This window comes from Carassius carassius, chromosome 7 (assembly GCF_963082965.1).
Source record: "Carassius carassius chromosome 7, fCarCar2.1, whole genome shotgun sequence".
Lineage (NCBI taxonomy): Eukaryota > Metazoa > Chordata > Actinopteri > Cypriniformes > Cyprinidae > Carassius > Carassius carassius.
The window spans coordinates 29,508,757-29,531,345 of record NC_081761.1 but is presented as its reverse complement, the minus strand read 5'-3'; the positions used below and the strand labels follow the sequence as shown (position 1 = coordinate 29,531,345).

The following is a 22,589-nucleotide window of genomic DNA, read 5'->3' as shown; positions in this document are numbered from 1 at the left end:
GTCAAATGCAAAGCATGCATATTCTTAATGGAGAGTTCAAACCAATTACTAACTGTAATTGTAAATGAAATATTACATGACATTATATGGAATTATTATATAATTACCATTGCATCATTGCCATGGGTGATTTAGAAGCAAATGTACATACTAAACAAACAAACACGAATCAGGTTTGGCTGGGTTTATTGTCTTCTCAATAGCTTATTTGTTCCAGATGAAGAGAATGGAAAGCAGCAGATGGTGGGTATGAGAGGGGTTGGACAGGACTAAGACTCTCCCTCAGACAGCCATAATCCCTTCAAAAAGCCCTGGATGCTGCCCACAAACATCCAAACCATCAAACAGTCTGAGCTCGGCTGCTGTCATACAGCCAGACCAGGACAGTGGTGTTTGACCACGTATTTTACCATCATAGTAGAACAGATAATGGTGCAGCTTTAACATATTTATTACTGAACTGTAAAGCCACCTGTGTTGGCCCCACCGGTTAATTTTTACCAAATTCTGCAAGCATGTTTAAGTTTATTGCATCCCAAAGGGTGCATTAAAGTCACTTACAACTGACCAAAAATTCTGGCTGAAACTCAAGCTTAATCCTGTTTTCCATGCAAAGCACAACTTCAGCTCTTTGTAACTGCCTACTTACTCCCGGCTCTGTGATCTGTCTTCGAATTTAGCAAACAAGCGGAAGCTTATGTAGCATTGATGAGCATGTGTCCGTAACCATAGTCTGAAATGTGATGCAACTGAAGCAGAAAGCTACTCACGACCTTCAGATTTTGTGGTTATGTAGTCATTTAGAATGAATTTACTGTGCATTAATTCCAATAAGCAAAAAGAGGATAGTTTAAAGGTGTTTAAATGTTGATTTGCATCAGCCAAACTGCTGTGATAAGATGTCATGAACTCAGTATGATATGCTGGTACTGTAGATGCTACAGAAATATTTACATGAGCATGTCAGAGTCTATTTTTAAACTGAATGGTTTAATGTTTGGTCAGATAGTCTGAAATGATAAAAGATTTGGTTTAGTAGAATAATTCATTAAAAGGATAATTCAACAAAAAGATTAAAATTTTCACTTGTCTCACCCACAGGCCATCCAAGATGTAGATGCGTTTGTTTCTTTTTGATAAATTTAGTATTACATCACTTGCTCACCAGTGGATCCTCTGCAATAACTGGTGCCATCAGAATGAGAGTTCAAACAGCTAATAAAAATTTTACGGATTACTCATCAATTATTGTGATACTTTTATCAGCTGTTTGGACTCTCATTCTGACAGCACCCATTCACTATAGATATTCCATTGATGAGCAAGTGATGTAATGCAACATTTCTTCAAACCTGTAACAACAAAAAACAAACTTATATACAGATTGGATGGTCTGAGGGTGAGTACATTTTCGGGCAAATATTTTTTTTTTGGTGGGGGGAACAAGTCCTATAGTGTATTGTGAACAATTTCATGAGCATGCAGTAGATTAAATATTTTTATAAAGCGTTTAACCTTCCATATTTGTTTTTGAACAGACGGAAGGTATTTCTGCTATAGTGGTACTCGCTTACTATAGCTTTATGAATACGTGAACCTCTCACTTATTCAGCACATTTATTATGCATACTGCCAATCTCTGGCAAGCTGGAAGTGTGCGTATCAGCAAAAAAAAAAAAAAAAAAAAAAAAAAAGCAAACAAACAGGCTGTTGTTACACTATTAAAGTTGTGTAAGCCCTTTCAGTCCCTTAAGCCTTTTTTTTTCTTTAGAGAAATCACATTTAGTATTATAATATAATCAAATTGGAATACTGCTTTTATCATTGTCGAGAGCTGGTCAGGATTTGTGTGGCATTGTTATGAATATTTCTGTCCCTGTGGTCCTGACAGCCTTATGAAGTGTGACTGACACAGCATGGCACAGCATGGTGAACATACGGCCGAAAGAATAATGATGCCCACAACCCTGGGTTCACCAGGGTCAGAGAGTCAGAGAGCTTGTATTCACACACACACACACACACACACACACACACACACACACACACACACACACACACACACACACACACACACACACACACACACACACACACACACACACACACACACACACACACACAAACAAAATTATTTACTCATTCCCATGTCCCCAAAGTAATGTTTTTGCATAATCCTCTCTCAGCTCTATACAATGGCAGTTTCTTGTACAGTATTCAACCACTAAAAGAAACTTACAGCAATCTTTTATCTTTTATTTTTATTGATTTGATTAAATGAAACATCAGCATTCAATTAAAAGAAAGACTGTCAACAGGGAAAAACTTAGTTTCTTTGATCTTGAGATTATCAGCTTCGTCAAAAGTGTAGCCGATTAGCCGATTAATAATAGTCATTTTCACAATGAGCCCAGTTGCACATTTTGTGCTTTCAGTAAATTTTTAGTTATTCATTTTGTAAAATGTCAGTTCTGATAAACTCAATAATTATTTCAATTGCGATAAATATTGACTATACTGATATTAATTTATTTAAAATTAGGCCATAGGCCTACAATACATTGTATATTAGCATTAAATCGGCCACCCAGCTATAAAAATATTAGTGTGTTAATCTTTTTTGATCATTAAAAACAAAAGAAAAAAGGAAGAGAGAGAGAGAAAACAACAACTGTTGATTATTAATTATGAGCAAATACATTTTTTTGTTTATTTTTATTTTATTATTATTATTATTTAACTTTTAATTACAATAAATTATATTATAATCATATAATTTCGAAAAAGAAATCCATATTCAAGACTGGCTTTGTAATATACCCTTTACACACACAAACACACAGAAAAAAATAAATAAATACACAATTCTAAACAGTCGTGGACACCCAACAAGCACACATGACTGAGCACGCGCTCCGTTCTCCAGCTGAGCATCACTGTTTAACAAAGATGCGAAGCAGCATCATCGCCCCGCCCATCCCAGGATGCGCTCTTTCTCTCGTTGCGTTTACAGGACAGGCGCAGTAAAGGCTCACTATTTAGCAAGAAGGGAGCGCGCATACTCAGCACCTGTCGTGTGTGTGGCTGGGATTCGGTGGGAGGGGTCATTATTTGGCAGGGAGCGGCAGAGAGACGAGCATTTCCTAGATACCCACAGCAACGCGTGGATTCATTCTGCTTCCATCACTTCAGAGGCGAGCCGGCGGATTTTCTGGGCTGTTTAAACTTACTGGCTAGGCTTGGAAAACCGCTCGTTCGGAAATAAATCACAGCATCGTATTTCATCGGAAGTGTTTTGTTCCTGCACCGGGGCTGTCATCACTGAAGGTAAGATCTATGGAAGCCACTTTGGAACAATCAAACCGTTATTAGATGTGTCAGAAAGGCGAGGCTTGTGCATCCTAGCCTTATTGTGCTGATTATAAGGATTTAAAGTAGGGGAAAAATAAAATAAAATTCAGATATCAAATGAAAGATACATAGGTAAATCCCCTGAAGCGACTGTCTGCATCCCTCAACCGTAGCCTACAATCTACAGTTATTCCAGCACCGAGGTGATGGCCAGTGCCTCCCATCTGCAGCCTGCTAGCATACCGGCTAATCAGCTGATATTATGATAAATAAAGGTTTGCTTTTTAACAAAAAAAAAAAAAAAAACATTCCGCGTGGTAACGGGCGTTGTTTTGGTGAATTGTATTGTAGCCTAATAATAATAGCGTCTGTCCATCCTCATTGTCGGAGCGCCTCCCGTATTTAATGTCCCGTTATCCTTTGTCTGCAATTACTGTTGTGCACGATTTTATATTTAAATGATATGTTGAAAAGGCTTTTAGGATATGTAGGTCTATAAGAAGTAAATATGAAAGTTTTGTAATAAGATACAACTTTGGACTTAATGGCATTGAGATATTTTGTTGGTTCTTGATGCTGGATGAAACCCAGTAAATTAACTTTATTTTTAATATAAAATGGTATTTGGCCTGGAATCGATTTTCGTATTTATACAATTTTCTATCTATTATTTTTTTTTTCTTTATGAGGATATATGGTTCTCTAAGAAAGAAAGAAAGAAAGAAAACGTAGCAATGCTTGTCATCAAATTTATGTCTAATAGCCTATTCCAGTTGCAGGCTGCGGTTTTTTTTTTTTTTTGGCAGGTGTGTCAGATCCCGACTGAATTAACTTCAAACCCCAAAAGCTATCGAACAGAAGGTTGATGAATTGTATATGTATTTCAAAATGACATTCAGAGCTTTTATTATTTCAAAAAATATTTACAAATCAAAACACGTTTTCACTTGTTGCCAAAAAGACACTAAGGTTCTTTTACACTACAAGGATAACTATAGGCTTAATGATAACTATAACGCTTCAATTAACCTTCTAATTCTGTGAGAATATAGTCCACATTGCAGCTAATGATAGCGACACTAAGAAACGATATGGAGATGTTTTTTTTTTACTGATCATCAAAAAGAAACAATGCCAGCCATTCATATCAGAATTCACTGACTTTAAAGAGAACATTTAATGCAACACATAACAAAATGTGGAGGGGCATTTTTATAAATTGTAGTCTATTGTTTGTTGGTGTGGCTTGTGTTTTTCACGGCATTTTGGTGAGTGTGATGATAAAGCATGCCATCTGCTATCAGATATATCTGTACACTGTAAAAAAAAAACGTTATTTTACAGGTAATGTTCTGTATTTTTTTACAGAATTTCCCCTTTTTTTCATTAAAGAGTAAAATGCTGTTGTTTTACAGATATTTGCTGTAATTTAAAGTTTTACAATTAAAATTACAGTAATTCCTTGTAATTAACAATTACATCAAAATTATGTTTTTTAAAGGTAATTCATACTATTTTTACAGATTAAAAATGTAGTTTTACATAAAATAACTGTTAATGTTTTATAGATTATTTTCCTGTTTAAGACAGAAATTAATGTAAAATTACTTCATTTTGATTAAGCACATTATAGCGGAATTAAAATGCTTTACACTGCTTGCAGCTATATTTATAATTATCATTAAAAATTAAAATGTGGTCTATTTAGGGTTTTACCATGCCCTGGCAGGAAAGAAATGCCCATGTCTCCTGGATCAAAATTCAAGCTTAACTTTTTGTGGTCCATGGTTCCTTCAGTGATTTTTAATGCCTACAATATCAACAAACCTGCATTACAATTTTTCAGAAATTAGAATCAGAAACTCCATATTTATAACATATTTTATTCATTATTACAAAAACATTGTATTACGCCAGCATCAAATGTGATGGTAACATTTTTGAACAGATCATCTCTTGTTTACTGTGCTAACATGTAATGTAGAATTCTAAAACCTTGGAATGTTAAAGGAGAACTCCGGTCAATTTTAACATTTACCTCTGTTGTTTGTAAATTTGTAGTGCTGTCAGTACTAAGAACAACGAAAAAAATCGGTGTTGCCTACAGTACACCGTGTTATCCTCTTTTTAAAATTTGCACCCTGTTGACTTAAACGGGGCAAGTTTTAAAGCTGCTTTTAGCCTCTTAACATCCTCGATGTGTCATTACAAGTGCCCAGTCATGTGAAGTGATTCCTTCAGAGTGAACACGGTGAATCTGACTGCAGTAGATGTGAAAGATATGCATAAAAGTGATTCAGCCAGTGCACATACCTCTGTTTACTTCCTGTTTTTCAGTGAAGCCCACAGTAGTCGATGTCAGACTCATATGATCCAATATTCCAAAACGTATTTTTATTTTTTCCCAAAAAAAATTTTTTTGCCGTGATTATTATTTTGTAGAAAAAAATAAAAATACGTTTTGGAATATTGGATTTTATGAGTTCGACAATCGATTACTGTGGACTTCACCGGAAAACAGGAAGTAAACAGAGGTATGTGCGCTGGCTGAATCACTTTTATGCATATCTTTCACATCTACTGCAGTCAGATTCACCGTGTTCACTCTGAAGGAATCACTTCACATGACTGGGCACTTGTAATGACACATCGAGGATGTTAAGAGGCTAAAAGCAGCTTTAAAACTTGCCCCATTTTAGTCAAGTGGGTGCATATTTTAAAAAGAGGATAACACGGTGTAGGCAACACTGATTGTTTTCGTTGTTCTCTGTACTGACAGCACTACAAATTTACAAACAACAGAGGTAAATGTTAAAATTCTCCTTTAACATTACAAACTGTGTGTGAGGAAGAGGTCAGAAGGAAAATATGTGATAGATGACTAGAAGATAATGAAGAACAGTGCCAGTGGACTTTTTATATGTCTGTGAGACTTGAGATTCCAGAGGTTTTCTCAGACAGGCCAACTGCCGCTCCCATGCACATAATCCTCCTTGGGTCTCTAGAAAACATAACAACTTGTGAGAAAAAAATGGCATCCAGTACAGGAGTCAGGAGATGAGAAGTACAGACGGTTTATTAGAAAGATTAGCAATATGTACAAGCTAAAACATCTGCCTTACAAGACTAGGTTCAATCTTACTGAAATAAGTAATGTCTGAAGCCCAAAGTATAGTAAAGTTTGACGTGAAGGCTCAGCGTATGCGTCCAGTCGAACCCTGTACCAAAGTATACTCCATTTGACTGTGTGTGCAGACAGGTTTGACACGTGCACAATAGCTTAGCTTAATTTACTCCCCCTTACATGCAGAAATCAATCATTTCTAAAATCAATAATCAATAAATCAATAATTCATATCCTGTGAATGATTACATGTTAAAAGCGCTTGCCATAAAGTCGGAAGTGAAGAAATGGTTGAATAAAGTCGTTATTTTTGCTGTTTTCATTTTTTGCTTAAAAAAATGAAGATTGAAGCACTGGAGTCACATGATCTACTTTAATGATGTATTTACTACATTTCTGAGTCTTGATGATCTACATAACCTTTTACAGATTTTAGCGAAAGGCCACAGAAACGGCATGTAAAGACATTAGCCATTTCATATTACAAACTAAACTGTGAGCTATAAAAATTTTTAAATAATTATTATAAATTTTAACACAGAATAGCGTGTATATTGTAGAGAACTTTATTCACTTTTTCTTAACAAGTCAATTTCCAGTGCTAATATGTAGATTTAGAATGCGCAGTTGCCGCACGTGGACCGAAGCAAGTAACGTTAAGCACGAAGTGTAGCGAGTGTGAAAATAAGAGGTTATAAGTGGTTATTGGATTACCTTGAGTGTGGTTGTATATGTTAAATCACTCATCACTATGCAAAAGGAATTGTGAATGTATAAAGATTGTAATGTACTGTATTTTTGTTCTGTGTATATTTTTTTATTATCCATCCATGATCAATACACGGATAATAAAGCCATCGCATCAGCGCAGTTCTTTAAAACTTAACACTTCTCTTCAGGAGTAGCCTATTACAACCACACAGAAAATCTAGCAATATATTGTTACCAAAGCATGTATTTATTACATTCAGAACAAGTGCCGCATGTAATTTTCATACAGATAAGTTAACCCTGACGCAACTGTGCAGTTTTATATGCAAAAAGTAAAGTTTAGCCAGTTTGCTAACTTTATCAAATCAAACTTCAGCGCACATAGGAGAGACAGTGAAATTACTTGAATATTGTATATATGTAACCAAACATACAATTGCACATGAAATGCCTAAGGTCGAGAAAAAGATGTTTGCTCATGCTCACCTGTTGGCCAAGTGTGACTGTGACTGAGCGGGCCCGCGTTGCGTTGTTTTTCGTTGATGTTCCTTTACCGAATAGGTGGCGAAGTACAAGCAAACGTAATTATATATAAAATATATTGCGTCTGCATTTAAACATAAATTAGAGTTTTGCTCCTGTCGCAATACTGCTAAAACATGACTTAATCGAATCCACTTATTTTTTATTTTGTGCTGCTTGTATACAACTTGACTTTATGAATTTATTTAGTTTTTGGAGCTGCAACTAGAGTCACTGTACCCTGTAAAAATAGCATTTTGTGTTTACAATTCATTTTCATAAATAGTTAAATTATTTAATACAGTGACATTGCCACAGCTGTGATAGTGTTTATCAAAGGGACATTGTGCTCTGAGGAAAAAAAAAAAAACATTAAAGAGAGAGAGAGAAAATAGTTGTTATGGTATCTCCTGTGATGGTTGAGGTGATTTTGCAAAGTAAGACGTGTACCTACAGTAGATCATCACCTTTGGTGATCCTGGAACAACATCCTGTCATAAAAACATAGTCTTAACCCATAGTCTTAATACTTGATATTAATTTTAAATTTATCCCTAAAATCTGTTTAGTAGATTGGAATGTTGTTCCAGGACAAACAAGGAAGTTGATCCAGGAACAAGTTCTACTTGGTGAAATCACATTCACCATCCTTGCTATTGGCAACCACTTGAAATCACAGAGCAATCACCAATTAACATCTGAACCACTATTAAATGCTTAGCAATAACCTAGTAGCAAACACTTCTATTGTTAACGTAAAAATATTACATGTCATCCAGCCCATTGTGTTATCCATCTTATTTCTGACATAACAATGGGCGCAGCCATTTTTGAACTTGTGTGAGACTTCTGGGTGTCATCAATACATCTGAAGAAAAACAGTTTATTACTAATATTTGTTACCATATTCATTTAATATTATCATAATCATAAACACATGATAATCATATAGCACAAGTAATTTACTGTTTACTACACCCTTTTTATTTTTCAAGTTGTTCTACCTAGTGACTAATGAAACTGAAGTCTCATACTGTCATACATGAAAATATCTCGTATGAAAAGCTTCTTCCGTGTTGAAAAATAGGGTGGATATGGTGGTGAAGTATGGGGCCAACACAGTCATACCTGTTGGGAGAAGCACCAACAGAAACTTTCCTTGTGGAATTTTGCAGATACGTTTTACAAGTGCACAGAAAAACACCAACAAATGCATGAGAGCAAAATTAGGCAGGTACATATACAAATGAACATACACATTGTCTTTTTTACCATTTACCATTTACCAGCAATGTGTCATTCATATATATACATATACATATACATACATACATGTGTGTGTGTGTGTGTGTGTGTGATTGTAACTTTTGTTGCCTATTCAGAGAATGATTTCTGCATTTTGAAGATCAAAATATTTCCACAGAATAATGAAAATAACATTATTATAATTTCAACTCCATAAAACTATTTAACATTCAAACTTTTATTCAACAGCACACTTTATTCAGATGCATATTGTTGTTTGTGTGTGTATGTGTGTGTGTGTGTGTGCGCGCGCGACGCAGATTCAAATTTGCCGCCAATTCCGTGTCCTCTTAGTCCCGCCCACAACGACCACCAAGTCTAATGTGTCGTAACAGAACAAGTTTGAAAAATGACAAACGGTTGCCAGAGATGTCTTCTCAGCGGGTTAGCGCGGGTGTTTTCAATTCATTGTTTTAAGGTGAGCCATCATTATCATGGATCTGCATTGGCATTTTGGAAAAAGGAATATAATGTTTTCTTCCACGTTTCGAATGAAGGTAAGAGTGTTCTCATTTCAATATAAAAAGTATGCATTGATCCAGATCGATGGATCGTTACACCCCTAGGTATATGATGCAGCTAAATCAAGTATATAACGTTGCTTCCTATACATTTACCTAAAATAACATAGCAGCCAAAAAATGCAACGTTACTATTAGCCTTTCCTGATCAGGTTTCATATCGTTCTAGCGTTAATTTCGTTGAGTAATTTTCGTCATAGTTTTTGTCATGTAACGTTAGTAGGTTAATTTTCTATTGAACAGGCTGACTGGCATCAGGTCAAATAATTATGTTATTTCCTATCATAAGAGTACAGTAAACATTTTATTTTAGAAAAATAAAATCATAATTTCACCAAAATGTCACTTTCGACATTCTATATGAAAATCAGATCGCAGTGTCTGTATTGCATGTTCAAACCTTAATATATCAATCATACAGTAATAACAGGATAATATGTGTTTCCTCCATTATGAGTTTGAACATTTTAAAGAATGCTTAAACTAATCCATTACACTTTAAATGTGCACTGTGCAAGGGTTATTCATGGTTAGGGGTAGCCCTAACCCCCTAAATGTAAAGTATTTTAAAATATTTATTTGATTTTGTGATTTCAGGTTATGTGGAAAAGCTTGTGCTTGTGGATCTACAGCAGATGACAATGGCAACCCAGGTGTGTATGGAAAGAGGGGACTGTTTTAGAAAATTTGCTACTTGGCAAATTGAATTACTCCAGGTCAGATTATTACATTATTTATATCATACTTATATCATAAGAGTACAGTAAACATTTTATTTTAGAAAAATAAAATCATATAAATTCATCAAAATGTCACTTTCAACATTCTATTTGAAAATCAGATCGCAGTTTATGTATTGCATGTTCAAACATTAAAGGGTTAGTTCATCCAAAACTGAAAATTCTGTCAGTAATTTCTCACCCTCATGTTGTTCCAACCCCGTAAGACTTTTGTTCATCTTCGGAACACAAATGAAGATATTTTTGATGAAATTTGAGAGCTGTGTCACTCCTCCATAGGCTTCTAAGTGATCTATGGAGGGACAGAAAGCTCTCAGATTTAATCAAAAATATCTTAGTTTGTGTCCCGAAGATGAACGAAAGTCTTACGGGGTTGGAACAACATGAGGGAGAGTAATTAATGACAGAATTTTCATTTTTGGGTGAACTAACACTTTAATATCAATCATAATTAACAGGTTAAGTGTTTCCTCCATAATGAGTTTGGAAATTTTAAAGAATGCTTAAACTAATCCATTACACTTTAAATGTGCACTATGCAAGGGTTATTCATGGTACCCTAAATGTAAAAACTATTTTAAAATATTTATTTCTTTTGTGATTTCAGGTTATAGAAAAACCTGTGCTTGTGGTGATCTGCAGCAGATGACCATGGGAACACAGGTGTGGAAAGAGGGGACTGTTTTTAATCTGAAATCTGTATCAAAGATGGACAAATCTTCATTATATAGACATTTTATAGACATTTGTTGTCCTTTTTGAAAGTGAAGCTGGACTCAATTTACTGCAGTTGTTTAGATAAATGCTGGCAGTAAGTTTTGGGTGAACTATTTCTTTAAACACAGTCATAGCCCCTGTTACTTTCATGACTAAAGTTTTATCTTGTCTAAATGCAAAGATTTCTAAAGTCACAGTCTGATGACATATTCATTACTTTGTCTTAAAGGAACACTCCACCGTTTTTTTGAAATAGGGGTTATTCACCGTCTCCCCTAGATTTAGATAGGTGTGCAAAAGCATTTTTGTCTCAGTGCATGCATTAACTTGGTCTGGCAAAGCTGCCACTAGCTTAGCTTAGCATAGTGAATGGAATCCTATCTTTCCGGTTAGCATGTCGAGAATAAAAGTGAACCAAAAAAAAAAAAAAACTTAACTCTCTAACAGGCGAAGCACTGCTACTTGGGCGCAGAGATATCATGCATGCGCCCAAGTAGCAGTGCTTCGCCCGTGCTTCCCCCCAATATAGTCCCAAGTCAAAATCTGCCTAGGAAATCGCCTAGTCTTAATCTGCATTGCTATTTGTACTCGTTGGGAATATGCAGCCCACAAGAAGTAATTTCGTAAGTTTTTTTTTTTTTTTTTTTTGGTTCACTTTTATTCTCGACATTCTATCTGGCAACATAGGATTCCATTCACTATGCTAAGCTAAGCTAGCGGCAGCTTTGCCAGACTAAGTTAATGCATGCACTGAGACAAAAATGCTTTTGCACACCTATCTAAATCTAGGGGAGACGGTGAATAACCCCTATTTCAAAAAACGGTGGAGTGTTCCTTTAAGGTTAAATAACATCAGGACTGGGCATCTCCCCCTGAAGTGCTATTGAAACAGTACATTACTGTTACATACAACTTTATTGAAGTTTGTGGAGTTTAGTGGCCATAACATAAGTCCAAATATTAAAGGAATAGTTCACCCAAAAATGAAAATGTTCTGGTAATATACTCACCCTCAGGTCATCCAAGATGTAATCGGGTTTCTGTCTTCATCAGAATTTACAGAATTTAAAACAGATGTCCTCCTGAAATTAATGCAAGAAATAGTAGTCCATCGTTTTGCAATGGTCCAAAATACATATTTAGGTGCATCAAAATAATCCACATGACTCCAGTCGATAAGTCTTCTGAACTGAAACAATTGAACATTTTTACAAACAAAACATTAGTTATGTTCTTTTAAACTGCAAATGCTTATTTCTGAATCTGGTCTGTGATGCACACTCAGCCACGTGTCACAAATATTGTTTTGTTTCTAAATCAATAATGATTTAGATAATTTAATAAATGATCAATTGTTTCAGTTCAGAAGACTTATTTGTCGACTGGAGTCGTGTGGATTATTTTGATGCATCCTATATATGTATTTTGGACCATCCAAAACGTTGGACTACTCTCACTTGCATTCATTTCTTGAGGAGACACCCTTGTGTTCTGAGGGTAAGTAAGTTATCAGAAATTTTGATTTTTTTTTTTTTTTCTAAAAATCAAATAAAGTGATCTGCTGAAGAAAGAAAAACATATATCTTGGATGGCATGAGGGTGAGTAATACATAAGAGAATTTTCATTTTTGGGTGAACTATTCCTTGATAATAATGTCCGATTGTGTAAATATACAGAAATGTTTCTTTGAATGTAGCCACTTATTAAAGCGATAGTTCACCCAAAAACAAAACTTCTGTCATTAATTTCTCTCCCTCATATCGTTCCAAACCTGTCAGATCTTCGTTCATCTTCAGAACACAAATGAAGGTATTTTTAATGGAGTCCGAGAGCTTTCTGTCCCTCCATTGACAGCCTAAGTAGTTGAAACTACTTCAAAAAATGAAGATTGAAGCACTGGAGTCACATGATCTACTTTAATGATGTATTTACTACATTTCTGGGTCTTGAAAGTTTCAGTTACTTAGGCTGTCAATGGAGGGACAGAAAGCTCTTGGACTTCATTAAAAATACCTTGATTTGTGTTCTGAAGATGAACGAAAGTCTTACGGGATTGGAACGACATGAGGGAGAGTAATTAAAAGAGAACTCCGGTCAATTTTAACACTGAGCTCATTTTTTTGTAAATTTGTAGTGCTGTCAGTACTAAGAACAACGACAAAAATCGGTGTTGCCTACACCGTGTTATCCTCTTTTTAAAATTTGCACCCTGTTGACTTAAACGGGGCAAGTTTTAAAGCTGCTTTTAGCCTCTTAACATCCTCGATGTGTCATTACAAGTGCCCAGTCATGTGAAGTGATTCCTTCAGAGTGAACACGGTGAATCTGACTGCAGTAGATGTGAAAGATATGCATAAAAGTGATTCAGCCAGCGCACATACCTCTGTTTACTTCCTGTTTTCCAGTGAAGCCCACAGTAGACGATTGTCCAACTCATAGGATCCAATATTACAAACGTATTTTTATTTTTTCCACGAAAAAACGATCTATGTTTCTACATAGTCATTACTATTACATAACCACGACAAATCGTTTTTTGTGGAAAAAAATAAAAATATGTTTGGAATATTGGATCGTATGTGTTCGACGATCAATTACTGTAGGATAACACGGTGTAGGTCGTTGTTCTCTGTACTGACAGCACTCCATATTTACAAAAAACTTAGCTCAATGTTAAAATTGACCGGAGTTCTCCTTTAATGACAGCAGTTTAGTTTTTGGTTTAGCTAAACCTTTAAAAGGTATTTTGAACTCTGGACCAAGAAAATATCTGCTTTAAAAAACAGAAGTTCACTACTCCTTGCTCCATCTGTCTGGTAATGCAGGAAGCCCTCTCCTACTGTACTGTATGGGTATGCACATCTTTGAAAACCATGATAAATGTAGCTTTGCGAGATGATGCTCACAGTTTAATCATACCCGTGTCTGTACGTTATCACTTCTTTTTTAATTTGTAAAATAAATTTAGCAGATATTTATTCATTGATTCTTCTGGCTCTTGTGGAGCTAACACCAGCTGACATGGTAGTGTCTTTAAAAAAAAACACAGTTCCCATCAAAATAGCACACAACAATTGATAATGCTTGTTTCTCTCTCTCTCTCTCTCTCTCTCTCTCTCTCTCTCTCTCTCTCTCTCTCTCTCTCTCTCTATATATATATATATATATATATATATATATATATATATATATATAAAGATGTATACAGTGTTGATGATTTGCCCTCTTGGTAAATATGATCAAAGATGGCTGTAAAAAATATTTTTTTTTAAACTAAAAAAAAAAAAAAACTTGATATTTTATTAAAAAAATTAGCAAAAATCTGACCTTTCATTGAAGTAAAATAATTGAAAGTGTGTGTGTGAAGGGGGGGGGGGGGGGGGGTGATCACATTATGTAATAAATGTTTTTCTCAAAACACATTGGGAACAATTATTTGCCCCCTTCTCCTATAATACCTGATGAGTTTGGAGAGATCAGAGACCATTCCTTCATACAGAATCTCTCCAGATGCTTCAGATTCCCAGATCCATGTTGGCGCTTCTTCTCTTCAGTTCAGCCCACTCATTTTCTATAGGGTTCAGGTCAGGGACTGGGATGGCCATTGCAGATGCTTGGTTTTGTGCTCAGTGACCCGTTTTTTTTTGATTTTGATGTTTGTTTTTGGATCACTGTCCTGCTGGAAGATCCAAACATGGCCAGTTATAAGATTTCTAGCAGAGGTTGTCAGGTTTAGATTTTTTATCTGTTGGTATTTGATCGAATCCATGATGCCATGTATCTGAACCAAATGTCCAGGACCTCTGGCAGAAAATTAGGCCCACAGCATTAAAGATACAGCAGAGTATTTCATTGTACACATGGGGTACTTTTTATCCCTGTGTGCACCAAACTCATCTTAAGTGTTTGCTGCCAAATAAGCTAATTTTTTGTTTCATCTGACCATAGAGCCCGTCTTGTTTGAAGTTCCAGTAGTGTCAATTACTTTTCAAATGTTCTATGGACAGATGAAACAAACGAAAAAGAGCTTTTTTTCTGCCAGAGGTCCTGGAAATCTCGTTCAGGCATATATATGGCATCATGGATTCAATCGAATACCAACAGATAAGAAATCAAAATCAGACAGCCTGTGCTAGAAATCTTATAATGGGCCATGTTTAGATCTTCCAACAGGACAGTGATCCAAAAACACACATCAAAATCAACACAAACGGGTCACTGAGCACAAAATGAAGCTTCTGCAGTGGCCATCCCAGTCCCTGACCTGAACCCTATAGAAAATGAGTGGGCTGAACTGAAGAGAAGAAACGCCAACATGGATCTGGGAATCTGAAGCATCTGGAGAGATTCTGTATGAAGGAATGGTCTCTGATCTCTCCAAACTCATCAGGCATTATAGGAGAAGCTGTTATCTTAGAAAAAATAGGTTGTAAAATGTATTTAATAAAAGGGGGCAAATAATTGTTCCCAATGTGTTTTGAGAAAAACATTTATTTCATAATGTGACCCACTTTCAATTATTTTACTTCAATAAAAGGTTAGATTTTTTTTTTTTTAAATAAAATATCAAAAGGATAAACAATGCAGATTTTTTTTTTACAGTCATCTTTGATCGTATTTACCAAGGGGGCAAATAATTCTGAACAGCACTGTACATATCTATGTAGTGTGTTTAGCCAATAACCTAGTCACCAGTTGTGATTGTGATTATGATTATAGCGTGAGCATCATTTGAAAAGCATTCATCATAGTTTAACAGCTGTTGCAAATGCCCATGCAGGGGTGGGGCTTCCCTGTGTTACCAGGCAAACGAAGTAGGGAGCTAGGAACTTAGCTTATAATAATATGGATAATGAAAATACGTTATTTACTGTACCCATGCAGAGTTCAAAATATTGTATATTTTAATTCCTTTAAATATGTCCTTATTTTTGATATGTAAAAACTAATATATTGACAGTAAAACACATTATTGGACAATTGTATAGATAAATACTAAATACCTTGCAATTATATTGCCTTTCAATGTAGCTATTTTCCCATGCTCTGCTTGTATTTCTACTGTCCAATTAACATTTATAACATTAAACATTTGTTTGCAATTCACTAAAATGACTGTTCTGTTTTATTGAAGGTACCTATTACATTTTTATAGTTTGTTTTTATTTTACTGGGAGAAACATTTCTTAGTTCCTATACATGAAAATGGCTATATTTTAATATGAAATTATTGTAGGTAGACATGGCAGTTTCATAAAACAACCACTAAATACCTTTAAATTACAGAGATTATGTGTAAATGTAGCTACTTTTGGTGTATTTTAACGTACTATGATTGTTTTTCCATTGTCTAATCAATTTTAAAAAAAAATATTTCTGCAAAATAAATGCTTAATACTATATATGTACAGATATTTGTCTTCGATTTTACATACTTATTGGGTTTTAATACATTTTGTCTTAGTTATTTTAAAAAGATAAACTATATTTTAAAAGTAAATTACTGTATGAAGACAGAGCAACTTAATAAAGTAACTAATAAAAGCCATATATTTACAGAGATTAACCTGACAGCTAGTTGTTTTTAATGTATTTTCACATGCTTATTACATTTTTATACATTATTTCTTAGTTATTTTACAAACAGAAACTATATTTTAAAAGTAAATTACTGTATAAAGACAGAGTAACTTCATAACGTAACTAATAAAAGCCATATATTTACAGAGATTAACCTGAAAGGTAGTTGTTTTTAATGTATTTTTACACGCTTATTACATTTTTATACATTATTTCTTAATTATTTTACAAAGATAAACTATATTTTAAAAGTAAATTACTGTATAAAGACAGAGTAACTTCATAAAGTAAATAACAAAAGCCATAAATTTACAGAGATTAACCTGAAAGGTAGTTGTTTTTAATGTATTTTTACACGCTTATTATGTTTTTATACATTATTTCTTAGTTATTTTATAAAGATAAACTATATTTTAAAAGTAAATTACTGTATAAAGACAGAGTAACTTCATAAAGTAAATAACAAAAGCCATAAATTTACAGAGATTAACCTGAAAAGTAGTTTTTTTAAGTGTATTTTTACATAATTTATCTGTTTTTCTACAGTTTAATAACAATTATCAACAGTGATGTACCGTAATTTAATAATTTTTTACTGTAAAATATTTTCTGTATTTTTACGGTTATTGCATGTAATTTTGAGAAACAGTTTTTTACTGTAATTTGACGGAATACGTCTGGAAACTTTGTTGCCAGAGATTTACCGTTTTTTTACGGTTTTTTTTTTTACAGTGTAGTGTATTGTTAATAACATGCTTTACTAGTATCTGAATGTAAAATAAAAAGGCCAGCTGTTAGACATTTTGTATAATGCATGTTTAACTGATCTAAACTCTATATTGTGACTCTATGATTGTAAAATAAGCTCTTATGCTAAGGTAAACAGCCAATTTTTATTTTATTTTATCGCATTTATTTTCCTCTAAGTGATTTTTCTCCTTGGATAGCTCAACGAACCTCAAAACTGTAGTGGATAAGTATTTTATTCCTGTTCATTGTAACCAGTGGGGACCTACAGAGAAAATAAATAAATAAAAATGTCTCAGTTGGTCAACGAGAGATTGCAGATAATCAAATAGCATAACTGAAGATTTTTTTTATTGATTTATTCACTAGGCAATGGAAAAAAAATGGTGATCTAAGAGGAAATCCATTTCTTTTTACTGTTATATCTACAGTACCATGTTACATCTCTATTATGATGGTTTACTTGCATCATTGCTATCTTGTCATCTTCACAACAGCCAAGCAAAAATGTTTGCATGAAATCAAGACAGTTTGCATTAATTTATGGTTAACAGTCTACAGTCTTCAAACTCAAAAGTAAAGTTTTCTCAGATGTTGTCAGTGGGATTTGATGGGTGTTTGTGTATTGCAAGTTGCATAATACAAATCCTAAACAGACATGTCATTTCTTAGTTGAATTTCTTATAATGATATGGGTTTGTAAGAGTACTTGTGAGCACTAGATTCCCCTCAGTCAGCAAGTAACAACAAAACATTTTAATGCACCCGGTCCCTCGCAGTCAGCATTACATTATGACACCCTGTTTATACCACTAGTGAATCCACAAACCGGAATGTTCCCAATCTAATCAATGGAGTTGACTGTTTAGGCGGCTTCCTTGATCATAATAGCAATGTTTTATTTGCTCACTAGCAGTGTAGAGGTTTCCATGCCGTACAGAGTTGTAACAGTAGCAGTAAGCAGAAACCAAATGGGTGTGAAAGGGCAACAGTGAGGCTCTATTAAGAAGTCGAGCGTTTGATTGACAGGGAGGTGTGCAACACTATTACAGCCTCCACAATCATGTCAGAGCTTTTCTCAGCCCTGTAAGTCAAACAGTGCTTTAAAATGGTCACATGCTTTCGGTTTCCATGGAATATGAGACTGATATTCTATATGCACAGCATTTATTATGTTTCATATTCAGTAGACTGATAGCAACAACTTCTTGCATTCACTCAAAAGCAAATAAGTAGTAATTCTTTAACTGCTGTAATAATACTCAAATGGATGGGCATTGCACATAAATAATGTGCTGTAAAGTGAGTACCAGGAGAGCAGATTTTCCCTGTGTCAGCTCTTTGGGATGCCCTGTGTGCGTGATCTCAGTGAATCTGGTCGCTATGGTGTCTCTAGGCTGAGGCAAGGGCTGTTTGCTAAGACAAACAATCAGTAATAAAGCACCCGCTCACTGCACTGAATGACAGGAAAAATCCTAGAATGCATTGTTCAGACTATTGATTCTAATGTGTGCCAACATTTATACAGTGCTCATCGTCTTGTGAAACCACACTTGAAACTGATCTGTTGGTGTGTCTTTCTACATGTGCATTCATCCATTAATCTGCAGTATGTGAATGAATGTGCAAACATTTTCTTATGTGCCTTTGCCACGTTTATTTAAAGCAAAACATTTGACAGGTTGTTGTTGAGTTTTTATTATGTTTATTTTATTTTAAATGAATGAAGTAGGGATGGGGTTTTTCCAAATATTTGGATTTGAATATTTGGGCTCATAAAAAAAAAAACTAATTTTGGAATATTTGTTTATTTAAATGAGGATTTAATGAGAAAGAGTTATTATTAATGTTTAGTTTTTTATTTCTGAACAAGCTAATGATTAGCCGTTTCTCAACAATGTTCTACAACAATGTTACGTTTTATTAGTATTATTATTATTATTATTATTATTATTATATATATAAAGTAAAATACAGTTTTAAAATATATCTAAATAGAAAACATTTATTTAAAATATTTCACAGTATTGCTATTTTACTGTATTTTTAATCATATAAATTCAGCCTTTGTGAGCATAGTAGAGCATAAATCCTACCAACCCCAAACTTTTGAACAGTAGTATAAACGTCCAAATGCTTTTTAAATGTACAGAGACTATATTTTACTCAAATTTGCAGGAGTAAAATATTTCTAGACCCGTCTTTGGTTTATTTTAAACAGATTTGAAATGGTAAACATTTGTTTAGATTTTATCAGCAGCATTTGTTTGCAGTTTCAGACTAATTCAGTAAGTTGATTGCTCTTCTGTTTGTGAATCTGCTTATAAATGTGCACATAAAGAAGTTTTCAGACAACCTTTAAATAATGAGGTGAAATTGCCTTTGAATAAACTTTTATTGTCACAATTAAATGTTAGTTGGGACTTTCCAGTGACGCATAGAAAAAGATCGAAGGACAATACTGCGAAATATCAAGTGTAATGCTGAAATGAGACTTGTTTCAAAAGATGAACCTGGCAGAAATAGCCCTTTTTAATGTCCTAGATCTAAGGCATTGTTTTTGTCTTGCCTCTACCTTTATTTAATTAAGAGGATATTTTTAATGTATTATCTTGAGCATGTGCCACAGAACATATGCAAATTTCATGAATACTCCCACTTATCCTTTTCTGACATCATGAACTTACATGCTTATGCACTATAATCTGAGTAATGGGAGTAATGCTAGCAGTGACTAATATGGAAAGACTTGAAGCACCCATTTAAATCAATGTTAATGTGGCCAAGTACATTGTGTGAAGTTGTCCTCTATACTCGTCTTGAACATATTCTCATACATTTATAAAAGAGGAAGCATTAAACTGGTGTCAGGTCAGTACAGAGGCTTAGAAATGACAAATTGCCTCAGACAGAAACTTTGTTCTTGTTGATTTAAAGTTTTAAAGTAATTTTAAGCCTTGTCATCCAGCATTGCATTTTTGCTTAACGTCCTCATGTTGTATTCCTGTCATCTTCACCAAGAGATTACTTTTCTACGAAAATTCTAGTTAATGTTATCGCACTGGACTGAAACCTACTGATTTTGCTCTCATACAACTTGGTCTTTTTGGAACTGACTGATAGTAGGTCTTATAGACCTGAGTTCATTCACCTCAGTTTTTTTTTAAATACTAAATGTGCTTACTGAAAGAAAACGAGTTGATAAAAAAAGCTTGAATTCAAGATTTAGTGATAAAAGCATAATGAGAAATATACAAGAACTTTTTAAAAGGCCTGTCATTTTTGCTGGTGGATGCCTTATTAGGACAATTTAAATGATTTTCAGAACAGTAAACTAATATTTTTATATTAGTTTTCCTAGTTTAGATGTATAGATTTTTTTTTTCTAGCGCATGGTTATCCTATTCCCACTTGATCTCTGCAGATTTTTTTAAGGAAAAAAAAAGTTTTTGCATTATACAGTAAATGTATCTACCAACACATTACAGCTTTTTTATTGTCCGTTGTGATTGGTCTTCTGAGAACCATATGCTTGGATAATTTTAGGACAGCATGGTGATGGTGGATCAGTGCAAAAGGGCAGCATCTACCTGGAGACACAGTTGTTTTTAAGAGTCTGCATTGCAAGTAGTGATTAGCATTTTCTGAGAAGAAGGCAGCAGTACTGTCTATATTTTTCTGAGAGATGCTGAGCAAAAAGCCACTTCTCTGATCTTCTCGTTTGCAAACAGCGGTGCCTGTGAGTTTGGAGACGCCTGCAACGCTGCAGAATTAACTGAACCAGTGATGCTGCGAGATATAACTTAAGCAACACAAACAAATCACAATTTTTTTTTTTTTTTTTTTTTTTTAATGTTTTTTATGTTTTTACTGCAAACAGCACTTGATACAAAGTATTTTTTAACTTTTTATTTTAAGTCATTTTGACATTTATATTTGATACTTTTTTTAGTTTTAACTATTTTATTTTGTGAAATGAAAAAAGTTATTTTACAGTGCACTTTAGCATTCAGAAAGCTGTTATTTTCTATCTGAACAGTTTTATCATGGCGTCTCCCTGAAGAATTTAAAGGGCACTAGAAAAGGGCTGGTCTCGTTTTATTTCTCGAGCATGTGTGACTGTGATTAGTCAACAAAAGCTTTTTTAGACTGCATCAATTTATCCATCTCTTCTTTAGCTTCATCTGTTCCTCCTGCTTTTTTCAGTACCATTCTTTCTCGTCTGCAAATAACATCCCACTGTAGGATATGGAGGACCCGTTGTAGAAGTCATCTTACAGTCTCCCTCTCTTTCCCCCCTTCTTTCTCATTTTCTGTATAATCAATTTTTGTTTTGGGTTCCTCCTCTGGACTAACAATATTTATTGTAAATAATAGAATTATTATTATTTATAATATAGAAGTTTTAATGATTTTGCCAACTTAAATGGAACTTTATATAATCTCATCAAATAAAGAAAACGTTTTTTTTTTTTTTTCGTTTTGCAGAATTGTTTTTATTTTAATTCTGCAATTCACGAGTAGCAACAGTTGCTCAGGTTAAATATTGAAATTTACTGATAACGCACCATGGTACACACTGAAAAAAAAAGATTTTAATTTACAATTTTTTTTTAAGGTCAGTGGTTGCAATCAATTTATTTTAGCTACATTTAAATAAACTCATTTAGTTGACTAACTTTCAACATGTTTTTGTTGTTGTTGTAGCTAAAATAATTTTTAAACGAATTACCTTAAAAAAATATTTATTTTTAATATTCATTTATAACCCAACTACATTTATTTATTTTCCCATTTTGCTGTTACCAACTTATTTTGCCACACTTGACATGCCTTCAGTTGGACTGAACAAACCCATGTTACACGGATTACCAACGATCAGGTTAGGAAGTGAATTAAAAGGATAAGGATTTTTTTTTTTTTTTTGCAATCATTTTTAATCTCCAAAGTCTATTGTCTGTTTTGGTACACTTTTTTCATGTTACAAAAATACTTCAGTATGTTAAATTTTAGACAAGTGCCAGTATTCGGTAATGCGATATATCATGGTAATGAATATGCACAATATTGTTATCGTGGGCACTTCTAAATACCGTGAATAATTATATATTACAAATTATTCCGAGTTTGAAATGCATTTTAAGAATAATTTTCCTATCAACTGGTCAAAATTCACAACACTGTGGTATGCTGCTTGAAAGAGTGTGCGCTCTGATGTAAACAAGCAGATGGCGATAAACTGCAGAAAATGCAGCCCTTACCCTGGAAAC

The 22,589-nt window shown here is 34.1% G+C and overlaps 1 protein-coding gene across 1 annotated transcript in view; it reads left to right on the top strand.

Annotated features, from left to right (window-relative positions):
- The first annotated feature begins 3,073 nt into the window (after window positions 1-3,073).
- LOC132143875 (catenin alpha-2-like) overlaps window positions 3,074-22,589 on the top strand; it is a 491,992-nt gene continuing 472,476 nt past the window's right edge. The window contains exon 1 of the mRNA XM_059554471.1: window positions 3,074-3,327. The gene's annotated coding sequence lies outside the window, so the exon portion shown is untranslated. The remainder of the gene's footprint in view (window positions 3,328-22,589) is intronic.